This window comes from Microtus oregoni, unplaced genomic scaffold (assembly GCF_018167655.1).
Source record: "Microtus oregoni isolate MIOR12 unplaced genomic scaffold, Mior012 000002F_ref0000024, whole genome shotgun sequence".
Lineage (NCBI taxonomy): Eukaryota > Metazoa > Chordata > Mammalia > Rodentia > Cricetidae > Microtus > Microtus oregoni.
This window is the reverse complement of record NW_024543061.1, coordinates 17,512,048-17,537,212: the sequence shown is the minus strand read 5'-3', so window position 1 is coordinate 17,537,212 and position 25,165 is coordinate 17,512,048.

Below are 25,165 nucleotides of genomic sequence, written 5' to 3'. Positions count from 1 at the left end.
TTTTTTATTTTTATCCTTTCCATTTTTGAAAATACTTATTTTATTATTTTTAAATTACATATAGGTATGTATATGTGCATACTTGAGGGTAAATCTCTGTAGACAAAGATCCCCTGGAACTACAGTTATAGACGATCATGAGAAACCTGATATGAGGGGTGGGAACTCAATTCAGATCCTCTGGAAGAGCAACAAATGCTCTTAACTGCAGACCCATCTCTCCAGTCTTCTCCTTTTCACTTGAAATCCCCATTTTCCCTTATGTAATACTATTTTATCTTTATCCATGTTTCTTGAATTTGTGCTCAGCTTTCTTCTTGCTTGAATTATTTTGATTTCATGCATAGTTGTGACTGTTTGATTTGCACTTTAAAATTGTTCTGGCTTTGTGGGAGCCTAGGCAGTTTGGATGCTCACCTTACTAGACCTGGATGGAGGTGGGTGGTCCTTGGACTTCCCACAGGGCAGGGAACCCTGATTGCTCTTTGGGCTGATGAGGGAGGGGGACTTGATTGGGGGAGGGGGAGGGAAATGGGAGGCGGTGGCGGGGAAGAGACAGAAATCTTTAATAAATAAATAAATTTAAAAAAATTCAAATTATATATTTTGATCATGTGCTTTCCACTCTCAAACTCATCCCAGATCTTTCCCCAACTCCCTATTTACCCAGTTTCACATTCGCTCTCTTCTCTCTCAAAAAGAAAAAAAAAAACAACAAAAAAAATTGTTCACCTCTACACGTTTAAAAACATCAGTTATTTATCTGATAGCAAATTTCATTCAAATATGTATTTTTATTTAAGATAGTTCGTTTTAAATTTTCAGAATTATGCTTGGTTCTTCAGTTGTGATTATGCATTTCCAATATTATATTTTCATTTTCCTTTATTTCTTGTATTTATTTTAAATATCAAAATAAATGTTTTCCTTTGCTATTAATATGATGTGTTTCTGTTGATACATTTGATTTTCATGGCTCTATGCCATATCTTCCTTCTCTTTTTACACATAATAGTTTTCTTTTTTTATTAGAATTCAAAAAATGTAAGTCTTTAAAAGAGGGTGATCAAAATGTAGTGAACAAAAATTTTAAATAGATTATATAGACAAGAACTCATTAGTAAATTGTCAGTGTCGGAGGAGACATGGAGGGTGGTAGGAGACCTAGGAATTGAGCAGGGGACAAGGGAGGAAAACATGAGGGATCTAGAATATCAAGTTGAGTAAAGGACAGAGAGGGAGCGCAAGGAAAGGGATACCTTGAAAGAGGGATCCATTGTTCTGTTATCGAGAAACAACACACTACAAGGATGAGTCCAGCGAAGAATCTAAACAATAGTGGAGGATACCAAATATGCCCTTCCCCTGTAATCAAATTGATGACTATCTTAATTGCCATCATAGAACTTTCATCCAGTAATTAATGGAAGCAGATGCAGAGTTACACAGCTAATCACTCAACTTAACTCCTGAAGTTTAGTCATAGAGAGGGAGAAGTGATATTATGAGCCAGGGGACCAAAACCATGAGAGGGATACCCTTAGAAACAGCATAGTTGAGCTAGTGGAAGCTCACTGACTCCAGACTGACAGCTAGAGAACCAGAATAAGATCGAATTAAACCCTCTGAATATGGGTGACAGTTGTTTGACATGGGCAGTTTGTGGGGATACTAGTAGTGGAACCATTATTTATTGCATATAGAAGTTTCTCAAAAAACTTAAGTTTCTCTCATGACAGGTTTCGTATGTATTAACCTATGAGTATAACTATAAGCAGCCAGGAGTTAGTTTAACACTTTGTCTAGTTCCAGTTATCAGAATCATAGTAGTAGGTTTTTGCCCAAGAACTGTGATTTGTCTAGCCACAGAATTCTTGCTCCAATGATGGTTCAAGGCATGGATTTCATGATCTGGGGATGAAATTAAACTGAATCAGAAAGTAGTTGGTTACTTCCAAAACGTTTGTGCCCTGAATGCCAGTCCAAATTTAATTAAATAAATTAATCTGCTTATTTTTTAAATTTCTTGTATTTTAAGCATCATAACTAACAAACCATTACACATCAAAAGTACAGAAACTCTCATGTCTTGCTTTCTTTTGTAAAGAAAGATTTTATTTTGTTTTTCTATTTTTTATTTAAATACACACACACACCACACATGTGTGTGTGTGTGTGTGTGTGTGTGTGTGTGTGTGTGTGTGGTTATATATATATGAGTTCAGATGCTATGAAAATCAAAGTTGTCAGAATTGCCAGGAAGTGGAGTCAGAAGTAACTGTGAGTCTTTTGACATTGTGCTGGGAACACAATTTAGCTCTTCTGCAAAAATGCTATATGCTCTTAATCTCTGAACCATTTTTCTAACCCTAGAATTTATTGTCTTTAAAGAATTTTAGCCTCTTTAAAGAATTCTCTCTCATTGTGTCTTTGATTAGTTGAGTTCGTGTTTTTTCATGGCCTAATACAGGCATTCATATTTTGGCACGTGGATATCTTGTCTCACTACTATTTCTTCAAAGGATACATTTTTTCAGTGTTATCTCGACACTAAGGTAAAGCATCAATTGACAAGGTGCAGATTTAGTTATGGTTTCTTCTCTATTCACTTATCTAGAGGCTTGTCCATATTCTTCTAGTATGCAATGTTTATTCTGCAGAAAGATTTTAAATCAAAAAGATGAGTCTTCTATGTTTTATTTTCTTTTCTAAGATTTTTGTGTTATTCTTAGATTTTTAATTTTTCACATGTAATGCCTTAATGATAATCCTATAAATTTTTCCAGTAAATGCCGCTGTGATTTCTATAGTACCATTTGAATATTAATAACTCTCTCAATATACAAATATAGGATGAATTTTCATCTATTTTTCTTTTGTAATCTTATCAAATAACTTATTTGCTGTTTTCCTCTCTTTTCTATTCTTTATGTTTGTACTAAAATCTTTATCTATTCTTTTTTGCTTGCTTTTTATATTTTAATATTGACATGCATATGAAATGCAACTGAATTTTTCTGCAACTCTTAGATCTATAATGATCTAATTTTCTTCATATTTTGTCATTGGTGGAAATATATTTGTTTATAATGATGTCATTCAAAAGATAAACTTTTATGATGATCAGATGCCATTTTTATTCATTCAAGCAGCTGTGTCATTATTTTATTTTGTCTGATGCTCTTAGGTTTACTCAGTTACTATGATGTATCATTTCTGTGCTGTAATTTTCAATTCATTTATTTCTTTAAATGAAACTAGGTTGTTTGTATCATTTGTTAAATTTACTAGGTTGTTTGTATCATTTTATTAAATTTATTACTGTCTTTTCACTGTAGAGTTTAATATGTTTAAATTTTGAATAATTAATGCCAAATCTATACTCACACTTCCCGCTGTGACATTTCATTTTTATATCTATTACATCCTATATGTTACCATTTTATTCAGTTTTTGAGTTATTTTGTGTTAAAATTATATTTTTGTGATATCCTTTACTTGTCATGTAATAGAAAATTATATGTCTTCTTGCTTAATGTTTGCCAAAAGTTTTGCTATTAACATTTTAAATTTATAGCCTTTAACCTGTTTTTGATGGGATACAGAATCCTGCACTCTAGCTTCTTTATTTCTGCTCTTCATTTGCTCTATTGTCTTACAAATTACGTCTTTATGCACTGTGTGGGAAACATCTTAAATTTAGACTTGTAGTATTATACCATTATCTTTTAAATCTGATATGAAAAGTAGGTTACAATGAACCTTTTATCTGTGCTTAGTAACTTATGAACTACTCTGTAGCCTGCCATACTTTTATAGAGACTCAGGATTAGCTATACGTAGAAATCAAGACAATCCTGAGCATAGATACAATTACTAAGATAGCAAAGGAAATTAAGCTATTATTCCTAGATGTGCAGATAAAGTAAAAGCTTTAGATATAGAGCAGCTAAAAGCTTAGTTGAAATCTTTATGTAAAGGTCCAGGTCTTTGTGATTTTCTAAAATTTTCTCTATAAATATTTTTAGTTAGAGGAGAATACTGAGAGACTGGTAATGTTAATAGCAGGTACACATAATCTCAAATTCTAAAGAAAATCTTTGTTGATGTGAATGCTTAGGATTTGTAAGGTTTGCTACCAATAGCAGCAATGAGTGACTTTTGTTTTTATTGTATACATTTTCTTTTAATATTATTTTTATTTATTCATAAATGAGGTTATATTATACATATTAGTCAATAATATTAGAAACTGAAGACAGATAGACACAGAGGGTTGAGAAGGTCGGGAGAGAGAGGAATTATTCATCTTACCCTTTATGATTTATATTAGGTCAGTTGCATGCTTTTAATTTTTAATGATGCAGTGTAATGTTATGTGTTCTCTGAAACTAGGATAAATAGCTACTCCACGTTCCTAATGCAAGTGAGGGATCAAGGTGTAGCATATTACTCAGGGTTGTCTAAAGAATAGAACTGATAGAATGAATATAGTTTATATAATATGACCTGGGCAATCCAACAATGACTGTCTCACATCTGTATTGGAGCTGAATGCCTCAGTAGTTCTGAAAGCCAATCAAGTTTTGAAGTACCAGAGGTCTCATGAAAAGCCAATGGTTTTCAGTGCAAGCTGTAAAACTGAAGGTGGACCCTAATATCAACAGAGGAAGGAAGAAACTGCAGCAAAAATGTAAATGAATTTGCTAGTAAGACTGAAGACAGGAAGACAAAAAGCAAAGCTTCCCTGCTTCATCTGTGATCTGGACCACTGCTACACAACGCCACTAACATTTAAGATTTGGTTTTCCTAATTTCATATAATATAACCTTATCAGAAAAATCCTTCACAGAAATGCCTTGCGGTTTACCTTCTAATTGATTCCAAAATGAGTCAAGTTGAGAACTAAAAGGGACCATCACTGTAACACTTGTTATATAACCACAGCATAAGAAAACTCTGGAACATCCAAACTGCCTAGGCTCCCAGGGCAGTGAACCCTGATTGCTCTTTGGGTTTACGAGGGAGGGGGACTTGATTGGGGGAGGGGCGAATGGGAGGCGGTGGTGGGGAAGAGACAGAAATCTTAAGAAAGAAAGAAAGGAAGGAAGGAAGAAAGGAAGGAAGGAAAAAAAGAAAAGAAAAGAAAACTCTGGAAATTATGTAAAGGTAGAAATAGAGACTACCATGACTCTGTCTTTGGCATCTGATGAGATTCTACTGAAGAGACAGAATTATTCTGGCCATCATATGAGACTGCCACATTGAAGTAGGACTTTGAAGACATTGATTGGATAACAAGTGCGCATTTTTATTGAGAGTTGATCAAACTGAAGATGTGTAAATAAAATATTTATTTTTATTATTTTAAAACATTACAGTTGTTTGTTCAAGCTAGTGTTGATACCTATGAAATGGAGATTAGTGTGGAGAAAAATAGTGGAATACATTACATTTACATTAAGACAAGCTAGAAAAACTTGGCAGATACTGCTAGTGAAAGCCTCATGGTCATCAAGCAGATTCTTTGTAAGAGCTTAAAGAAAATAAAGAGGGCTTGTTTTCTTGTTTGTGTTGTTTTATATCTAGAAGGAAATTAGAACCTCATTGTGTAGTCATAAAAAGTTTGGCAACAGTCTTTCTTGCAGCTATGGAGAAAATGCAAAATGAAAGAAATTCATTCAGAATGGGCTACTAAAATAAAAACGTGTCATCTGACGTATACTGATTACCTATAAGACAGAGTGACCTAAAGGACACCTGTAAACATCTAATTCAGATACCTGAGTTAGAAAATAAATTCTTCACTATTCATTGCTTTTATTGCTTAGAAAATTGATCTCAGATTAGGAAAGGGCCTTAAGGTAAAAGATTATGGATGCAGGTAGAACTCTCAACTCCTTCTCCAGTACCATATCAGCCTACACATTGCCCTGCTTTCTCACCATGATGATAATGGACTAAACCTCTGAAATATAAGCCAATACCCACTGAATGTTTTCTGTTATGATTTACTGTGGTCATGGTGTTTTTCTCTCTTCACAGCAATAGCAACTCTAACTAAGAAAAGGTCTTAACAGCCATTTTGAAGTTATTGGCTTGTTTTTCAGATTTATTGCACTTCTCAGGACCTACTTTAATAAGGACTACCAGGATCTAGTGGAGACATATTGTCATAGCTGTTAGTAATTGTGTTTTTAAGCTGGTTTTTAGGGATCTGGGTTTGGGATTATTGTAATCCTTTGTGCTTATATTTAGTTTTGTCTTTGTCAAGTGGTTTTCTGTTCCTTGGTTTTTGCTGTGTTATCTGGATCTTAGAAAAATGCAGTACCTATGGATTGTATGGACAGGAGTACTTCAGAGTTCCTGCTAATGGTGACCACTGTGGATCCAGAGTAGAAGGTATTTCTAAGTATTGGGAACTGACAAGATGAAATGGGAATGGGCTAGAAAGCTGGGGTAATGGTGAGAGAGTCTATAGGAGGGTAAAAATCTGAGGCATGAGAAATTTGTAGAGTTTCAAGAGGGTGGAGCTGGAGATGGAAGAACAGACATAGCTAAGTGGTCTACTGCAGTGTTGGAAATGAGACTAGGGAATTGGAATTGAAGGATTGGAAGAAGAGTAAATGCCACCTACCTGGTTACTTGATCATTGTGGTTAGCAGATTTCCAAGGAGAGGGTGTCTTCAGTGTTATTGGATTAGACTAAAGACTCAAATGGCAGAGGAAGACTTTAGGAGAATATGTGTAGCATCCTGAGAATGGAAACAGAGAGGAAGGAATGGATGCAAAATTATGTCTGCTACAAATCTAGGATTAAGTCTGGGGAATTGGAATTAAGGATTGGGAAGAGAGTGAAGGTTGGATACCTTTTACCCTGGCTAGTGTAGCCAGTGGAGTTTTAGAGAGATGTGCTTTCTTCTTCTACAAAGAGAGCACATCAAAAATCCCCAGAAGTATGATCATGAATAAGGATTTCCCATGGCAATGTTTCATTAAGCCCATGGCAGAGAAATATTTATGTCTGGCTCTTGTGCAATGGAATTGATTATTAATTGGTTCATATAAAAGTGGACTTAAGGTCCATATGTGGTGGTGCATGCCTTAAGATGAATCAGTCTACACCTTTGATTGCAGTACTGAGAAACAGATATAGGTGAATCTCTGTCAATTTCAGGACAGTCTGATCTACAGAGTAAGTTCCAAGCCAATTTGGACTACACAATGAAATCCTATCGTGCGTGTGTGTGTGTGTGTGTGTGTGTGTGTGTGGTAAATACTGGGTAGCTGTTTAAGACTAACTATAAGTCCAGATGCAGAAAGCAGAGACAAGAGTTCCACAGAAGAAGCTCACTAGCAAAGCTACCATGTCCATAAGCTCTGAGTTTGAATGATAAGATCGGTCTCTATGAATGAGATGGAACAATAGATAAAGATGCTTCCAAGCACCCATCTTGAACCTCCATATACACATGCACAAGTATATTTGAATACTTGCACTGTGTGTCCACATATGTGAAAATAAAAGTATACATGAATTAAGATGTAAAAACAAAAAAAGGAAAGAATAAAGAATTGAAAGGTGTGTTTAGCCATTAGATATTTTTGGCATAAAGGCAGGATGAAAAGATGTTCACTTATAAAGATTTTACTCTTACTAGAGGAGAATAATTGTCTTGAGAAAAATTTTAAATCATCAAAGTGGAGGCTTTTGCAATGAAATAGAGCCTCCTTTTGTGAGAATCGAGTTAAAGTCTCTGTTCACAGGGCTAAAACTAGAATTTTGAAATAGCGCAATTAAGGAATTGCTCTTTACCCATTCCTGATCACCTTTTAAAGTGGGAGTATGTATAACAATCATCATTGCTTTCTACTTCTGTAGAATGCACTTGTGGGCCATGAGATAACTTGTCTTATTGATACTATAAATACAGAAGAACAGAATGAAAGTTGATTTTGTACCTGAACCTGCTATAAATGAATACAACCAGACTCAGAGTGAATAACTTGAAACCTGGGTCCTGAGGCTCCTGTTGGACTGATCAGGGTTGTTTGCATATTGAAGTGACATATATAGTATAAGTCAGACTTACTATTTTCTTAAATATGTATCTTTGTTCTTAGTAAATATTATTAAATTTATAACTTGGACAACATGGAAAAGTCAAGGCTACCTGAGTTCTAAAGCTGGGTTAGTAATAAGGATTACTTCATTTTCCTCTGTGGATGGTTATTTCTGAAAAGCAGCTAATATGCTATTTATAATCCAAAACTAAGGCGCGAGAGGAGGGGAAAGCACATTGCCTTCTTCTCCAGAGGACCCTGGGTCAATTCTAGCACCCTCCATAGTCACAAACTCAAGAGTGGAAAAATCAATGATAGCAATTTTTAAAAACACGGAAGATGGTCACGCGAAAAGATAACAGGACACTGAGAAACCAGCTGGAAATAAAGAAATCTAGAAAGATGCCTTCTTGTAGTATATATCTTCCTCAGGTATTTTTTATAGCATCTTTCAACATTAGACCATGGGAATAGTCTCAATGAAAAATCTATTGTTTAATTTTACCTTCCTTGCAATAAATCTTCTGCTTATCTGTAATTTGTACTTCTCACATGTACATGGCATTCTTGTTTAATGCCTTCATACTTCCTACTACTTTGATCACAGACACTTTAATCCTTTAAAAAGAAAAAGACAAGCTAAAAAATTATTTAGTACCTAATTATTAATAATCTGGGCTACAAACAAGTATAGTTACATGAATAATCAAAAATAATAAAATAAAAAATACTGTTCAAATTACCGCAGGAAGATCATTTATTGTATAAGATTGTTTTGGCTTTCCTGGGATTTTTGTTTTTCCATATAAAGTTGATTATTGTCCTCTCAAGATCTGTGAAGAATTTTTATGGTACCTTGATGGGGATTGCATTGAATCTATAAATTGCCTTTGGAAGAACTGCCATTTTTACTATGTTGATCCTCCCAATCCAAGAGCAAAGGAGATCCTTCCATTTTCTGGTATCCTCTTCAATTTCTTTCTTCAAAGACTTAAAGTTCTTTTCAAATAGATCTTTCACTTCCTTGGTTAGAGTTACCCCAAGATATTTTTTGCTATTTGTGGCTATGGTGAAAGGTGATGCTTCTCTGATTTCCCTCTCTGCTTCCTCATCCTTTGTGTATAGGAGGGCAACTGATCTTTTGGAGTTAATCTTGTATCCTGCCACGTTACTGAAGGTGTTTATCAGCTTTAGGAGTTCTTTGGTGGAGTTTTAGGGGTCACTTATGTACACTACCATATCATCTGCAAATAACGAAAGTCTAAATTGATCCCCTTATGTTGTCTTATTGCTATTGCTAGAACTTCAAGTACCATATTCTTAATTAAGGGAGCCATCTTAGGGTTGGGAAGAGACCTGACTATAGAGGGGCTCCCAGGTGTCCAGGGAGATGTCCCCAGCTAGTTCCTTGGGCAACTGAAGAGAGGGAACCTGAAATGGCCCTATCCCATAGCCATACTGATGAATATCTTGCATATCACCATAGAACCTTCATCTGGAGATGGATGGGGATAGAGACAGAAACCCACATTGGAGCACTGGACTGAGCTCCCAAGGCCCAAATGAGGACCAGAAAAAGGGAGAACATGAGCAAGGAAGTCAGGACCGCGATTGATGCACCCACCCACTGAGACAGTGGGGCTGATCTATTGGGAGCTCACCAAGACCAGTGTGACTGGGACTGAAAAAGCATGGGATAAAACCGGACTCTCTGAACATGGCAGACAATGAGGGATGATGAGAAGCCAAGGATAATGGCACTGGGTTTTGATCCTACTGCATGCACTGGCTTTGTGATAGCCTAGCTTGTTTGGATGCTCACCTTCCTAGACCTGGAGGGAAGGGGAGGACCTTGAACTTCCCATAGGGCAGGGAACCCTGACTGCTCTTTGTACTGGAGAGGGAGGGGAAGAGAAGTGGGGGAAGGGGGAGAGGAGTGGGGGAGGGGGAGGGAAATGTCAGGCGGGGAGGAGGTGGAATTTTTTTCAATAAAAAAAAATACTGCAGGAAGAAAGGGCAGAAAGGAACAAAGTGGTGGATTTTAGAAATAGTTTTGCAGGAACAGTTTCAGACAAAATCCCGGCAGAAACCCAGAGTGTACAAACAGCTGAATAATTTTTTTTAATTTAAGAATTATTTTTTATTTTATTTCTGTATATGTATGTGTATATGCATGCACATGACTGAAAAGGCGAAAATTGTGTGTTGTATCATCTGGAGACGATGTTGTTAGCCATTGTAAGTTTATTTGCTTGCTTAGAAGAGAACTAATATTATACAAGACCAATGATACTCTTAACCACTGAGCCATGTCTCTAACCCCAAAAGACAGAGAATTCTTGACATAAGTAACACATGAAGCCTAGTTGATCATCTACCCTGGTTGTCTCCTGGCAACCTGTGAGAAACATTCACAAGAAACTCTGGGTTAAACCAGTCTTCACAACCTGTGCTTTTCCAGTCCTCACTTTCTGAGTAGGAGTAATTACTAATAGAGAGGAGAATAAGCCAAAGCTGAAATGAGCTTGGCTAAAGTCTTGAAACTTGGGAAAACAGTCATCAGTTTGCTTAAGACACTTCAGAGATGCTAAAAGAGACTCCTGAATCCCCAAATAAGCACCCATCTGCCCCCTGACATCTGTGAGTGGAGAATGTAGCACATTAGAAATGGTTTAATTGACATAAAATTCAGCAGGGTTTTCACAGAGCAAGTCATTTTAAGCCAATCTCAATCTCTTTTGCTGACAGACTAACAGATTGTTTATGACAGGGACCCAGGAGACAGAGCTGAACTCCAGTGATGAAGTTGTTATTGGCTTTTGGAGTTGTATATGCTACACATGGGGCCAGATAGGAAGATGCTTGGGATAGAATTTAGCTCAGTCACCATGCACATGTATATCACCTATAAAGCACTGTCAATCCAATTGATGTGTCTCTATATTGCCTTCAAGATTGTGGCATCTGTGTCTTCTTATCCATGCTAAGGAATGTTCAATGGTCACAAACATCCTGTACAAATCAAAGAGTAGAAAAATATGTTAAGGGACAAAAGAATTCCAAATGTTCAAATGGGCTAGGACAAGAAATTATTGTGTTTATATTTAATTTAGCAAAAAAATCAATCTATTTGCCCTATTCATATTATATACTATAAGACTGGGGCAGAAATACTGTAAGAATGTTGCTGTTTTCCTCAGGAATAATGGACTGAATGTATATTACATAATGGCGGTCCACCATCACAGTCATTTTTTTAATTTCAGCTCTCTATTTCCAATTTTGAGGGATTATTAAAACAATGATTTGAAAGAGGGCTCAGTGGTTAAGAACTTAATGTTCTTGTAGAAGACATAGGTTTAATTTCCAGCATCCATATTGGGTTGTATGATACTACCCGTCATTTGCAGCTATAAAGAATTCAAAGCCCTCTTCTTGCCCCCACAGAAACTAGGTACACATGAACATACACGCAGGCAAAATACGTATAAAAATAAAATAAAGAAATCATTAAGAGCTAAGAATAAATGTAATATTTTATTTTCAAATAATAGTTAATGAAAAGTATTTAATAAATTTTGCATACCAAAAACCCATAGTATATGACTGTAAAGATTATTGACTCAAAGATACTTGCCATTGTGTAAGTAAGAGGACTTGAATTCCTTTCAAGAACTCATGTACAAAAGTCAAGTTTGTTGTCAAAAGCCTATAATTCTAGCACTAGGACCAGAAGGAACAGCTAGATGCCTGGATCTTGCTGACTAGCCCTAGATTAGTCTACCTGGTGATCTCCAGACCAGTGAAAGATATTGTCTCAATAATAATACAACAACAGCAACAACAACGATGATGATGATAATAATAATAATAATGTGGATAGTGCCTGAAGAATAGCATTCAATGGTTGTCTTTGGCCTCCACATTTAGTTTTTACATATGTGACATTCCCCTATCCAACATACACATGCACATACACCTACACACATACACCAAAGAAATAAATCTTTGGCAAATGAACAGTGATTGAACATTTTTTTAAGGTTTGGCTCACAGTGTTATTCAGATCAGGGTGCCCACCATCTTTGCAGTACCTAGGATTTACATTTCCTTCCCCAGACTTCCTCTGCCACAGACTGCAGCTAATCTCTATCGCTGTTCCTTATGACTCTTCTAAATACCTTTTTCTGTAACACATTATTCTCTATACCCTAGGAGAAAGTGTCTGACCTATGGGACAGTCAGCGTTTCATATAGACTGATATTTGGGGAAAGGCTATGTGAACATTAGAACCAGTAGCCTCCTTCAAATCAAGTCACATCTCTCATCTTGATGGAAATAAATTGTCTTAATTTATTTCTCACAAAAGTGGATTGTGAAACAACAATGTCATTTTCTTTTGGTCAAACCGCGCAGAATTAATGAACACATTTTGGCTTCCTTTGTTATATAACGTGTTTTATAAATATATTGATTTAATGATGGCTAAGTGCAAACACTAATACATTAATAAATGAACACTTATCCACACATATAGTTACAATACCCGTCTAGCACATGTGTTTTGGAAGATTTTTAGATCAAGAAGGTAACAAAGAATTAATGATCTATTCTGTGTTTTATTGAAGAATGGCCACTTCAAGGTCACATAAATTACATTTTGTTTTCTAGCAGTCAATGCAGTGAATTCTCAAAGACTTTAGAAATGTTAGAAAGCATTGCCAGTTCTATTTTTCCTCAAGATATTTAAAACATAATCTTGAACCAAAAATTTTTTTGATATACAATTTTATCTCATCGAATAGCTTATTGATTACTATATAGGATGCTTGGAGTAATTACACCATTGAGTAGTTTGGACAGTGGTGCGGGAGAATTGTCTGTATTCTGTCAGTCATGTTTTAAATAAATGCTGATTGGCCAGTCAAGAAGTATAGGTGGGTCAACCAGGCAGAAAGTAGAGGAAGAGCAATGAGAACAGGAGAATTCTGGGAAGGAGGAAGCTCATTCATCCCATTCCAGTGCAGACCATCAAGAAGCAAGTTGTAACCTACCCAGCTGAGAAAGGTACCAAACCATGTGGCTAACATAGTTAAGGATAATTGGGTAATATACATTATAAGAGCTAATACAAAGCCTGAGCTAATGGGCCAATGAGTTTATAACCTAATGTAGACTCTCTGTGTGATTTTCTTTGGGACTTGTCGGATATGGGAACAGGGCAGGACAGAAACCCCAACAAGCAGGTCCCTTATATTATAGGACAAAGCAAATTGTATGTTTGTAATAGTAACATATAAATTATGTGATGGCAGCAGATACAAAATAATCCCACACTAGTTCAGTATTACATATAAGAAAGGGTTATTTATTTAGGGGAGACTCACAGATCTCTGTCCTAGATCACAGTCTTCTGTATGAATGGGGAACTGAAAGAAAGTCTAGTAGCAGCAAGTGAGAGCCAGAAGCAAGACAGTGAACACAAGCTTTACAGCAGTGATATGGGAGTGTCATATATCAATCTGTTGATTTCATTGGTTAATTAATAAAGAAACTGCTTGGCCTGATAGGTTAGAACATATGTGGGTGGAGTAAACGAAGAGAATGCTGGTAGGAAGAGGAAGTGAGGCAGGTGCCATGCCTCTCTTCTCCAGGGCAGATGCGATGGAGCCAGCCACCAGGTCTTAAATGTTGAATCTTTCCTGGCAAGACACAGATTATTAGAAATGGGTTAAGCAAGATATGAGAATTAGCCAGTAAGGGCTAGAGCTAATGGTCCAAGCAGTGTTTAAAAGAATACAGTTTCCGTGTAATTATTTCGGGGCATAAGCTAGCCAGGCGGCTGTGAGCTGGGTGGCAGGAATGCAGCCCACAGCTCCTTCAACACAGCAGCATTTATATTATAAGAGACCTTGTCCAAATGGACTTGTATCTTAAAGGACACTGGCTGAAGGAGCAGAAGGAGCTCCCAAAGTAATTAGGTTGATATAAACTTATACCATAATTGGTATACCACCTTTCTACAAGGATGTAACATAAATGAGAACAATCTCATCATTAATTTTTAGTGTAACATCTGCATCTTCAAGTTTCTGGAGTTAGATTTCAGGAAGGAAGGGCTATGATTGGCAAGACAATATCAGGTTTGACCAAACTGTACCTGTCAAGATGGTTTCATTAAGGCATCAATGTTAGAATCTGCATCATTGCATTTTACATAAACATAGCTTCTTCTAAGTAGGAGACACTGTTGTTGCATAGATATATTGTTAGACTTAAGTTAATCTTAGCAATATTCCTCAAATTGAGATCGACTGGTGGGGATAAAAGCATTTCCTGTCTGCAACCTTGGAGGGGGTGTCAAGCAGGGTCACAGATGCAAGTTTTCACAAATACCAGTGTTAAGGTTAAATTATGTAAGTAAAAATATTCAATGAAAACACATATATATTAATTTCTATAGTTATTTCTCTTTCAGGCTATTTTGGTGGATGTCAAGTGTTTACATGAACAGTTTTGATGTTACAAGAATAAGCTAGCTGAAATATATTTAAATGTCTCAGATAGTTGAGGAATGGCAACACAGAGTGATTGATTAATTTGGATAATGGGAAATGTGTATTATTGAACAAAATGAAGCATTTTATATATTTTATCAGAGAAATATAGGTTGAATTTGGGCATTGTATATAATAGATAAATACTTTTATCACAGAAATATATCTCAAGACATTTTTTTTTGCTTTCTTATTTGTGTGGTTGAGTTTGAAATATTATCTCCCTAAATTGTACATCCTGACCTTGAACTTTCTCTGTAAGATATTTATGTCTTGAAATTGCTGTTTTCTTGTGCCAGTAACCCCAGAGCCAACTCAAAAGGATACCTCTCAATATTTTGAGGGCTATATATTTGGGGATTTGTATCTGGAGAGAATTATTTATATGTAAATTTTGCCACTTTAGATATTTAAGAATGTAGTTTAATTCATCATATGAATAAGTTTGAAATTCCAAAGCCTCTGAAACAAAAGAAAATTCTTAAGAAATAGTAAAAAACTAACAAAAGGAGCAAGGAGTACTTTAAAAAAAATTAGATTTTTTTTAAATCTATCTTTTCTACTTTACATACCAAATTAATTTCCCACTCCCTCCCTTCCTCCTGCTCTTTCCACCTTCCCCCTTTCACCCCTCATTCCATCCCCCATCCACTCTGCAGAGATTCCACTGGGGAGTCAAGAAAGCCTAGTACACTTTTTTTGAGTAGGACAACCCCCCACTCTCCCACATATCTTGGCTGAGCAAGGTATCCCTCCAGAGAGAATGGGTTTGAAAAAGTCAGAACAAGCAGTAGGGATAAATTCTGTTCTCACCGCCAGTGGCCCCACAGTCTGCCCCAGCCATTCAAATGTCACCCACATTCAGAGGGCCTAGTTTGGTCCTATGCTGGATCTCTCACTGTCAGGCCAGAGTTGGAAGGCTTCCATTAGCTCAGGTAAAATATTTTAGAGGGTGTCCCCACCATGGTCTTAAACCTCTTTGCTCATAGTCTCACTCTTCCCACTCTTCTACTGGATTTCGGGAGCTCAGCCCAGTGCTCTTCTGTGGTCTCCGCATTCTGCTTCCATCAGTTTCTGGATGGAGATTCTATGGTGACATTTAAGATAATCATCAATCTCACTACAGGACAGGGCCAGCTCAAGCACCCTCTCTACTATTGCTTAGGGTCTTAGCTAGGGACATCCTTGTGGTTTCCTGGGAATTTCTCTAGTGCTAGGTTTTTTGCTAATGCCATAATGTCTCATCAATCAAGATAGTTGTTTACTTAACAAGGAGTTCTTGGGTGAAATAGAAGGGCTCTTTCGCAGGAGAGGAGGGAGAAGGCTGAAGAAGTTTTCTCATATATAAGACTCTGTTGATTGTATTCAGCAGACATTCTTGCTCTAATCTTTTGCTAGTCAGTACAAATAGTTAATTCATTGAAAAACATGGTTCAGGTACCTAATGGTAGGTGATCTACACTAAAGAAGATAAAGCTACAAAATAGGTGTATGATCACTTATTATATGGTATAAAATGTTGTGTAGTAGGCTGCTTGTTGGTTCCCGGCTGTTCATACTCCAGAATTAAGCACACAAAAACTATATTATTTAAAACACTACTTGGCCCATTAGCTCTAGCTTCTCATTTGCTAACTCTTGCATCTTAATTTAATCCATCTACATTAATCTGTACATCACCAGAAGGTCATGGTCTACCAACAAAGTTTCAGCATGTCTATCTCCAGAGAGGCTCCATGTCTTCTCTCTATCTCTGCCTTTTTTTTCTCCCAGCATTAACTTTAGTTTTCTCCACCTAGGTCTTTCTGCTCTGCTCTGCTATAGGATCAAAGCAGTCCTTTATTAACCAATGGTATTCACAGCATATGGAAGGTAATCCCACATCAATAATGTTTGTCCTTTATTATTAAAATGTATTTAATGATTTTGTGAAAACAGATTTTTATAAGAGTTTTGGAACTACTGCAATGAACTACCTCATGTTTTTTGAGTCTGCTCTAAAAGAGGTATGAATAGGAACCTCTACTGAGTATTTTTGTTAAATGTTCAATAAGCATTTGAGGGTTTACTGAGAGATAAGATTGTTCTCTCTTCATCTTAGATAGGAAGAAGAGTAAATAGACTTTAATGAGTGTGCTTGTTTAGACCATGAAGATCTAAAACGAAAGTTGTCAGGGCAACATGGGGAAAACACTCAATGGCATACAATAATTCATGCTTTCTTCAGGGTCTCATATTCTTAGAAAATTCTCGTTACCAGGAAGAGAATATGTCAGACTTTGTTTTCATGTATTGATTTTTTTCAATCAAAGTATTGAGAACAATTACATCTTTTGAGATTAATAAAAGATTAAAACTGAAAAAATATCTATAGCAAAGCAAGAATCGTTAGTATAATGTACATAATCCTAAAAGAGATAGATAAAAAATGAAAATATCACCTTGTTTAAATGTGATCAAGCTTGACTATTCCATTATAAAAGATTCAATGTTAGTTATAAAAATAAAATAAGTATACATGCAATAAACCAATGTTACATCCCTTAAAACTTGGGAAATTAAGGAATATGAAGAGTAAACAGACAAAATTGTAAAAAACAAACAAACAAACAAGGAACCAGAGAAGGTATTAGTGATATTAAATAAAAAGTACAGAAAAGTGCTTGTTTCAAGCAGCATACACTGGAGAAGAGTCACTACTTCATCATTTCTATAGCATAAACTGAAAATGAGAAATAGAGGTGACTAGGAGGGAAAGAGAGAAAAATGAAATGTAGACATTTGAGGAGAGATACGGATAAACAACTTCCATTTCATATTATTTTTGAAAAGGCTCTCTACTTCTGAAACTATATGTAGATTTTTTTTTAAAAAAGAAAAGGTACAAAAGATAGATGAATATCATAAACCGAGTCTCTTCTTTTCTCCTTTCCCCATCCACATGGTGCGTTGTGGGTGGTCTTCTCCTAGTACATTTTCATGGACATCTTTTAGCTCAAACTGTAACCAGCATTTCTAGTTCAATTGTTCATTATATTGGCACCACAGAAGCACATATCCATACTTGTTATAATTCTGAACAAAGCAAAATTATATTGCAATGTTTTATTTTGAAAGCATTTCCCAAACACTTTTACACCACTTCAGGCATATATTTTCAAATTATATATTCTGTGTATATAAAATATTTGAGGTGTCAGATATAAGATCTTAGTTTTAAGAAAAATTTAAAAGTATTTGACTGTGTCTATAAAGTAAAATTGCAGTACTTTTCCTGTATGTGTCTTTGTAACCCATCTCAAATGTATTTATCAATTTCTCAGAATGTGTTTCAACAACAAAATATAAATTATATTTGTCTGGTTAATATTTGTCAACCTGTCACAACCTAGACATATCTGAGAAGAGAGAATCTCAATTAAGAAATTACTTTCATCAAATGAACCTGTCAGGTCATTTTCTTGATAACAAATTGATGCTAAAGGGTCTAGAACACTGAAGTCACGCCATCTTAGGGCAGATAGACCTGATTTGTATAAACAGGCAGCTGACAAAGCCTAAGGAAGCAAGTTTACTGTAGCGTTCCTTTGTGGTACTATTTCAGTTCCTGCTTCCTGGTTCCAGCCTTGAGTTTATGCCCTGGCTTTCTTCAGTGATAGATTGGAAACTTAAAATAAATAAATAAATAAATAAATAAATAAATAAATAAATAAACCCTTTCCTATCCCCGGGTAGTTTTGGTGAGTATTTTATTGTGGCAAAATAAAAGAAAATATGGACAATATGTGAAGATTGTGTAACATTATAGTTTGGAGACAACTCTGTGTAGTAACTTCCATTGTGTTTAGGAAGACAACCTGTACAGTAATATATTGGGTGATATCATGAAAGGTTGCATTGCATATTAGCTGATTAAATTCTCTAGTCTTCATATGGATAAAAAATAAGGTATTGAACAGATATTCTGTGACTGCAAGTATCGTGGTGTGTGTGTGGGAGGGGTACATACAAACTAATACAAATTCCTATATCCATTTCTCATCAATGGTTAGTTTGTTGACCATGCTTAAAGAGTATAACCTGGTGCATATACACCCAGTCACTGATCTCCAGAGCTTATTGTGTCAAGGGACAGCAGTAGAAGGAGGTCAAATTCTTATACAGAGTTTACCTGTTTTTTTCTCAAGATTTTAAACAGCTTTACAAAATACTATTCAATAACACTCATATTATTGAACTTGAAATGTTCATTAAACATATACCTTACAATGTTTCATTCATTTAGTAAAACACATTAATGACAAATTTGGGCAATTAATAACTTATTGAAAATTATGGACACAGGTATATCATGAAAAGAAAAGAACATTGGTATAAATAAAAATAGTATAAGAATAAACAATCAACTCTCAATAGAAGAATCTAAAATGGCTAAAAGACACTTAAGGAAATGTTCAACATCCTAAGCCATCAGAGAAATGCAAATCAAAACAAATCTGAGATTCCATCTTACACCTGTAAGAATGGACAAGATCAAAAACACTGATGGAAACTTATGCTAAAGAGGTTGTGGGGAAAAGGGAACACTTCTGCATTGCTGTTGAGAATGCACGCTGGTACAGCCCCTTTGGATGGCAGTGTGGCATTTTCTCAGAAAATTAGAAAACAACCTTCCTCAAGACTCAGTAGTACCACTTTGGGGTATATATCCAAAGGATGCTCAATTGTGCCACAAGGACATGTGCTCAACTATGTTCATAGCAACATTGTTTGTCATAGCCAGAACGTGGAAACAACCTAAATGCCCCACGACTGAAAAATGGATAAGGAAAATGTGGTACATTTACACAATGGAGTACTACACAGCAGAAAAAACTAATGACATTTTGAATTTTGCAGGAAATTGGATAGAGCCAGAAAACATTATTTTGAGTGAGGTAAACCAGACACAGAAAGACAGTTTTTACATGTACTCACTCATAAGTGTTTTCCAAACATAAAGCAAAGAAACCCATCTTAGAAACCACAATCCCACAGAACTTAAACAAAAATGAGGATACTAAGAGAGACTTACATATATCTAACCTGCATGGGAAGTAGAAAAAGCCAAGATCTCCTGAGTAAATTGGGAGCACAGGGACCTTGGGGAAGGTTTGAAGGGGAGAGGATTGAAGCAGAGAGGGGAGCAGAGAAAAATGTAGAGCTCAATAAAAATTAATTTAAAAGAATAAGCAATAATAAAAAGTGTTTCTTATTTCCTTTTTTTTCCAAATTATTACAATTTCTCTGTGTGTGGGTATTTGCCTGCATGTATTTTTGTAACACATGCATGGACTTCCAGCAGAGACCAGAAGAATGCATCAGATCCACTAGAACTGGAAACACAAGTCATTGTGAGCTGCTGAGAAACTAACTGAGGTCTTCTCAAAGAACAACCAGTGCTGAATCAATTCTGCACACCAATTTAATTATTTTATTATTTATTAATGATCAAGGAATGTTTTTGAGGCAGGGTCTTATAATGTAGTTTGTGTTGTCTCTGAGCTCACAATTATTGTCTCAGTTTCCAAAGTGCTAGGTATATGGCTATATGAAACACTGGAGTCCAGAATGTTTAAAATGTCAAGTAGAAAGTGTTAAATTCATCAGACATGTAATAAAGATTCTACATGATTCCTTGGTAGGACAGTGAGTTTTATGCCATCCAAATTATCTGTAAAATGAGAGTTATAATGATTTCTGTTATTGCTTCCAGCTGTGGATTTCAAAGGTAGTAGCATAAAACTAATTGGCACCTTTTGTCTTTAGGTGGAGTTCAAGGTGGATTTGCAATGAAAACTAAATAGCTGGTTGTGCCCATAACAGGGAAGTGAATTCCACAAGATGCAGGATTCACCAAGTCCTGGGAGAAGACTCAGGGAAACCGGATAAGAACATTTGCTATGATTAAACAAGAAGATGTGCACAGGGGGCTGTGAGGGCTTAATACTCTATCCGATTGTAGTGCCATTCACACATCTGACCATATCACAGTACACATGTATACCCCTGTTTTTCTGAAATAATTTTATATATAAAGGCCTTTATATATAAATCCTGTAAGTTTTTTTTAAAAGCAAACCAAAGTAGTTTAAACCAATTCTTTGAAGCTAGCAAGCTAAGTAACTATAAGTAGACTTACCTATCTAGATTGAAAGTCCAAAAGGGTGGAGTAATTTCAGAACCCACAAGAAAGGCACAGTTTGACAAAGGGTATCCAGTTTTATATTCTATTTATCTTGTTTGTTTGCAGTATTGATATTGTTTTATTGTCATATTAGAATAATTCTAATTTCAGTGAATATAATTGCATTTTATTGTCTGATGACTTTAAATGACACAGCATTTTTGAAGGAATACTTCATACATAATAAATTTCTGTGTGGAATTTTATATGTAGAAATATTATAACCTCATAATCTGTCACTATAATCATGACAATGAGCACACTTCTACCTCCAAAGATTTCCTCCCTCCACCCAGTATTCTTCATCTTCCTTTGCTTTCTTTCTATTTCAGAGTACTCACACAAGTTTACGTTTTTCAAATTTTATGTAAATGAAATGATAACATATGTCATCTCTGGCTCTTCATTCATATAAGTGTCGTGATTTGAATGAGGATGATCCCATCTAAAGTCACATGTTTGAATACTTGGTCCTCAGCTGGTACACATTTTAAAAATATTGTGGAACTTTACAAGGTGGAGCATTGATGAGGCATGTCCTTAGTTTTATATACACACTCCCCACTTCTGGTTCTGTCTGTTCCTGAATGCCAGTGATCAATGGTTATCATGCTCCTCCATGCTGCTGCTGTCACGAAATGATGGACTGAATCCTCTGGACACAGTAATCTGGAATAAGCATTTTATTCTTAAGTGGGCATAGTCATTTTCAATTTTTGCTAATAGTTACCTGTATTTGTGTGTATATATACGTCGGGGTATATGTGGAGGTTAGAGAATAAGTTTTACTTTTACCCTATGTGTTTCAGGTATTGAAGTCAGGTTTTCAGGCACAGCAGCAGCCTTTACCTACTGAGCCATCTCAAGAGCCCGTTGCTGATGCTTTGTCACAGCTACATGGTATAAGATCAGAATGATTCAAAATTTTTTTTACCTTCAATTTGTTTCTTTTGAGACATTATCATGCAAATTGAGAGTTCATATAATATTTAGATGTATAGATCATAGTGTGATCAGGTCAGAATAATCTACATTTCTAGGTTTTAAAAATTCTACCTATTCCTATAATATATGATGGATTTCTGTGAAATATAATTACACCCGAAAATTAAAATTTATTCTATGTAATACTTAGCTGCCGTTGACAATCCAGCCTCCCTTGACCACTCATTATCTTCCCTTTTAATGCCTTGTGTAATCTCTCTCTCTCTCTCTCTCTCTCTCTCTCTAACTTTGAGACAATCTCTTCAAAATTTTCTTATCTGAAAACAATAAAGAATATCTTTCAATTTTCTAATATAGTTAGTTGAATTGTATCCCAGTATAGAGTACTTTATAATTTATCTCTTCATTTGCTTTGGAGGTTCATTTTGTAATAGAATTTTAGTATGACAAATAAAGTTATACACATAAAGGGTTTGGAAGGAGACATACTTTCTCTACTCTTACATAAATGAGGTAGCAGGGAAAGGTCAGTCTATGGTAGGTGTTCGGCTAACTTTGAAGATTTTGAAAAGGTGATCATTAAAATTTTTATGATATTTTACATTACTCCGTGTTCTATACATGAAATTTGTCATCATAATCACATTGTGTGGTCATTCTTGCTAATGATAGGTATTTCAGTAGGCTGATAATAAGGCTTAATATGGTTCTTCATCTATCTTTTGGATGAGTAGATGATGGTGAATATTGTCAGCTAAGTATCTTTGTTAGTAAAGTGTTTATTAGTATATTAAAATTGTTTTAGGAGACACATATTTTCTGTACCTGATTAGTATTATGTATAAATTATATTATTATATTAATATACGTTAATTTTTGCAGTGTCTTACTTATATTTAGGTTTATCGCTAGAAAAGAAGAACAATATCAAGAATACAAAATTTGCCGGGTGGTGGTGGCGCACACCTTTAATCCCAGCACTCGGGAGGCAGAGGCAGGCGGATCTCTGTGAGTTCGAGGCCAGCCTGGTCTACAAGAGCTAGTTCCAGGACAGGCTCCAAAACCACAGAGAAACCCTGTCTCGAAAAACCAAAAAAAAAAAAAAAAAAAAAAAGAATACAAAATTTTAGACAACAGATGCGGAAGTTTTGCAGGGATTCACAAATTAGAAGATATTATAAATAAATTAGGATATTACTGCATTATAGTGTGGTTAGAAATGAACTGAGATGAATTCCTCTTCAGAATATATATATATATATATATATATATATATATATATATATAGAGAGAGAGAGAGAGAGAGAGAGAGAGAGAGAGAGAGATAACGCTTTAATTGTTTGTGTAACAGGACAGGGGTACTTACTACAAGAAGAGAAAGTTTTCACTCATGAAGAACAAATGGAAAGTTTTACTCATAAGTGTGGGGGTGGATGAAATTTTATAATACATGACTCTAGTTAAGTTGATATAAACAAACTAGAGGAACAGGATGGCACTGGATAAGGACTAAAACAATTGAAGGATGCTTTGGAGTTGAGCATTGTGGCAAAACAGGCACTAGGTAAGAGGCCTCAGTGACCTTCTGCTTTTAGCCTAATTTGTAAATGCAAAGGGGTGGAAACTCCTTGATAATTGCAAAGTCAGAGAAACTTTCTGTAGCAACATCTCCAGAGAGACTTGATGTGGGATATTTCTGTATGCTGCAAATAAGTTTTATTACCATTGGTTAATAAAGATACTGCGTTGATCTATGGCAGGGAAGAATATAGGTAGGCTGGAAATCAAAACAAATACAGGGAGAAAAAAGAAACACCAGAACACTGGGGTGCCAGCAGCCACCAGAGAAGCAAGAAGTGACCTAAGAAGTCACAAGGCTTATGGTAAAATATAGAATAAAAGAAATGGGTTAATTTAAATTGTAAGAACTAGTTAGTAAAAGCTGCAACTAATAGGCCAAAGAGTATGTAATTAATATTAATTCTCAGAGTAGTTATTCGGGAACTGGCAGGTGGGAGAGAAACCTCCATTTACAGAGATTTTCTGCAGTTATGGAATGATTAATGATTGCAGTATATGAGGATTCTGTTTAGTCTCTGTGTGTGTGAGTGCCTGAGTGTATTTATACAAGTACATATGTGTGCAGATACCAACATAGGCTGGAAGAGAGCACAAAATACCCTGGAAATGGAGCTACATGTGCTTGTGAGCTCCTCTTTTGAGTACTAAGAACTAAACACAGGTCCTCTACAAATCTGCAAATGCTCTTAACTCCTGAGCCGATTCTGCCGCTTTTAGGTGTGTTAACTGTCAACTTGATACCACTTAGAGTCACCTAGGAAGAAAACATTAGTGATAAATTATCTATATCAAGCTGATCTGTGAGCATGATCTAACGGACTGCCTTGATTGTTTACTGAGATAGATAGATGCAACCAGTTCTTAAGTTATTATAGGTAAACAGAACATACCATAAGTGACAATTTTCCCTATGCTGGACTCTGGGTTGTTTGAGTGAAGAAACCAAGCTGAACAATACCAGTAATAAAGTAAGCAAGGATACATATTGTTTATTTTTGCTCTTGATTGTGGATATAATGTGACACCTTACTTGAGTCCCTAGACTAAAATGATGCACTGTAATATGGAATTGTATACCAGAAAAATTCCTTCCTCTTATGAGTTTCTTTGCGTAATTGTATTTTATCTCAGCAACAAACATGGAAATAATGAAGTGATACACTAGAAGGTTTGCTTATGGCTGCATGAATCAAATTATTTATATCCCTGGTGATTGGGCCTGAAGCCACAATTCAATGGTTAAGAGAACTGGCTGCTCTTCTAGAAGAGAAATATTTTATTTCCAGTACCTACATGGTGGCTCATAACTGTCTATACCTCCAGTCCCAGGAGGTCTGACACATTCTTCCGATCTCTTCAGGCACTTTATACAAGCTGTGCACAGACACACAGGGGGGCAAAGCACCCATGCATATAAAATAAGATGAAAAAAGCAAAGCATATATATGGGGCGGTACAGGTGGCTCAGTAAATAAGAGCACCTTTGGTTCTTCCAGGTGACCAAGCTCATTTCCCAGAAATCAAGTGAGGCAGCTCACAACTACATTGTAATTCCCACTCCAGCAGAGCTAATATCCTCTTCTTGATTCTTCAGAACGCCTATAAGAATGTGGCATATATATATATATATATACATAGAAACAAGTACACATAATAATAAAAAATAAATGAAATACTTGTGCTGACAACATTAATACAGAGCACCACATTGTGATAGTACCATAGAGAACACTTCCCAGTGCCAGGTAATAAATGAAAGTCCAGCCTGAGTGTTGGAATTCAAATGACCC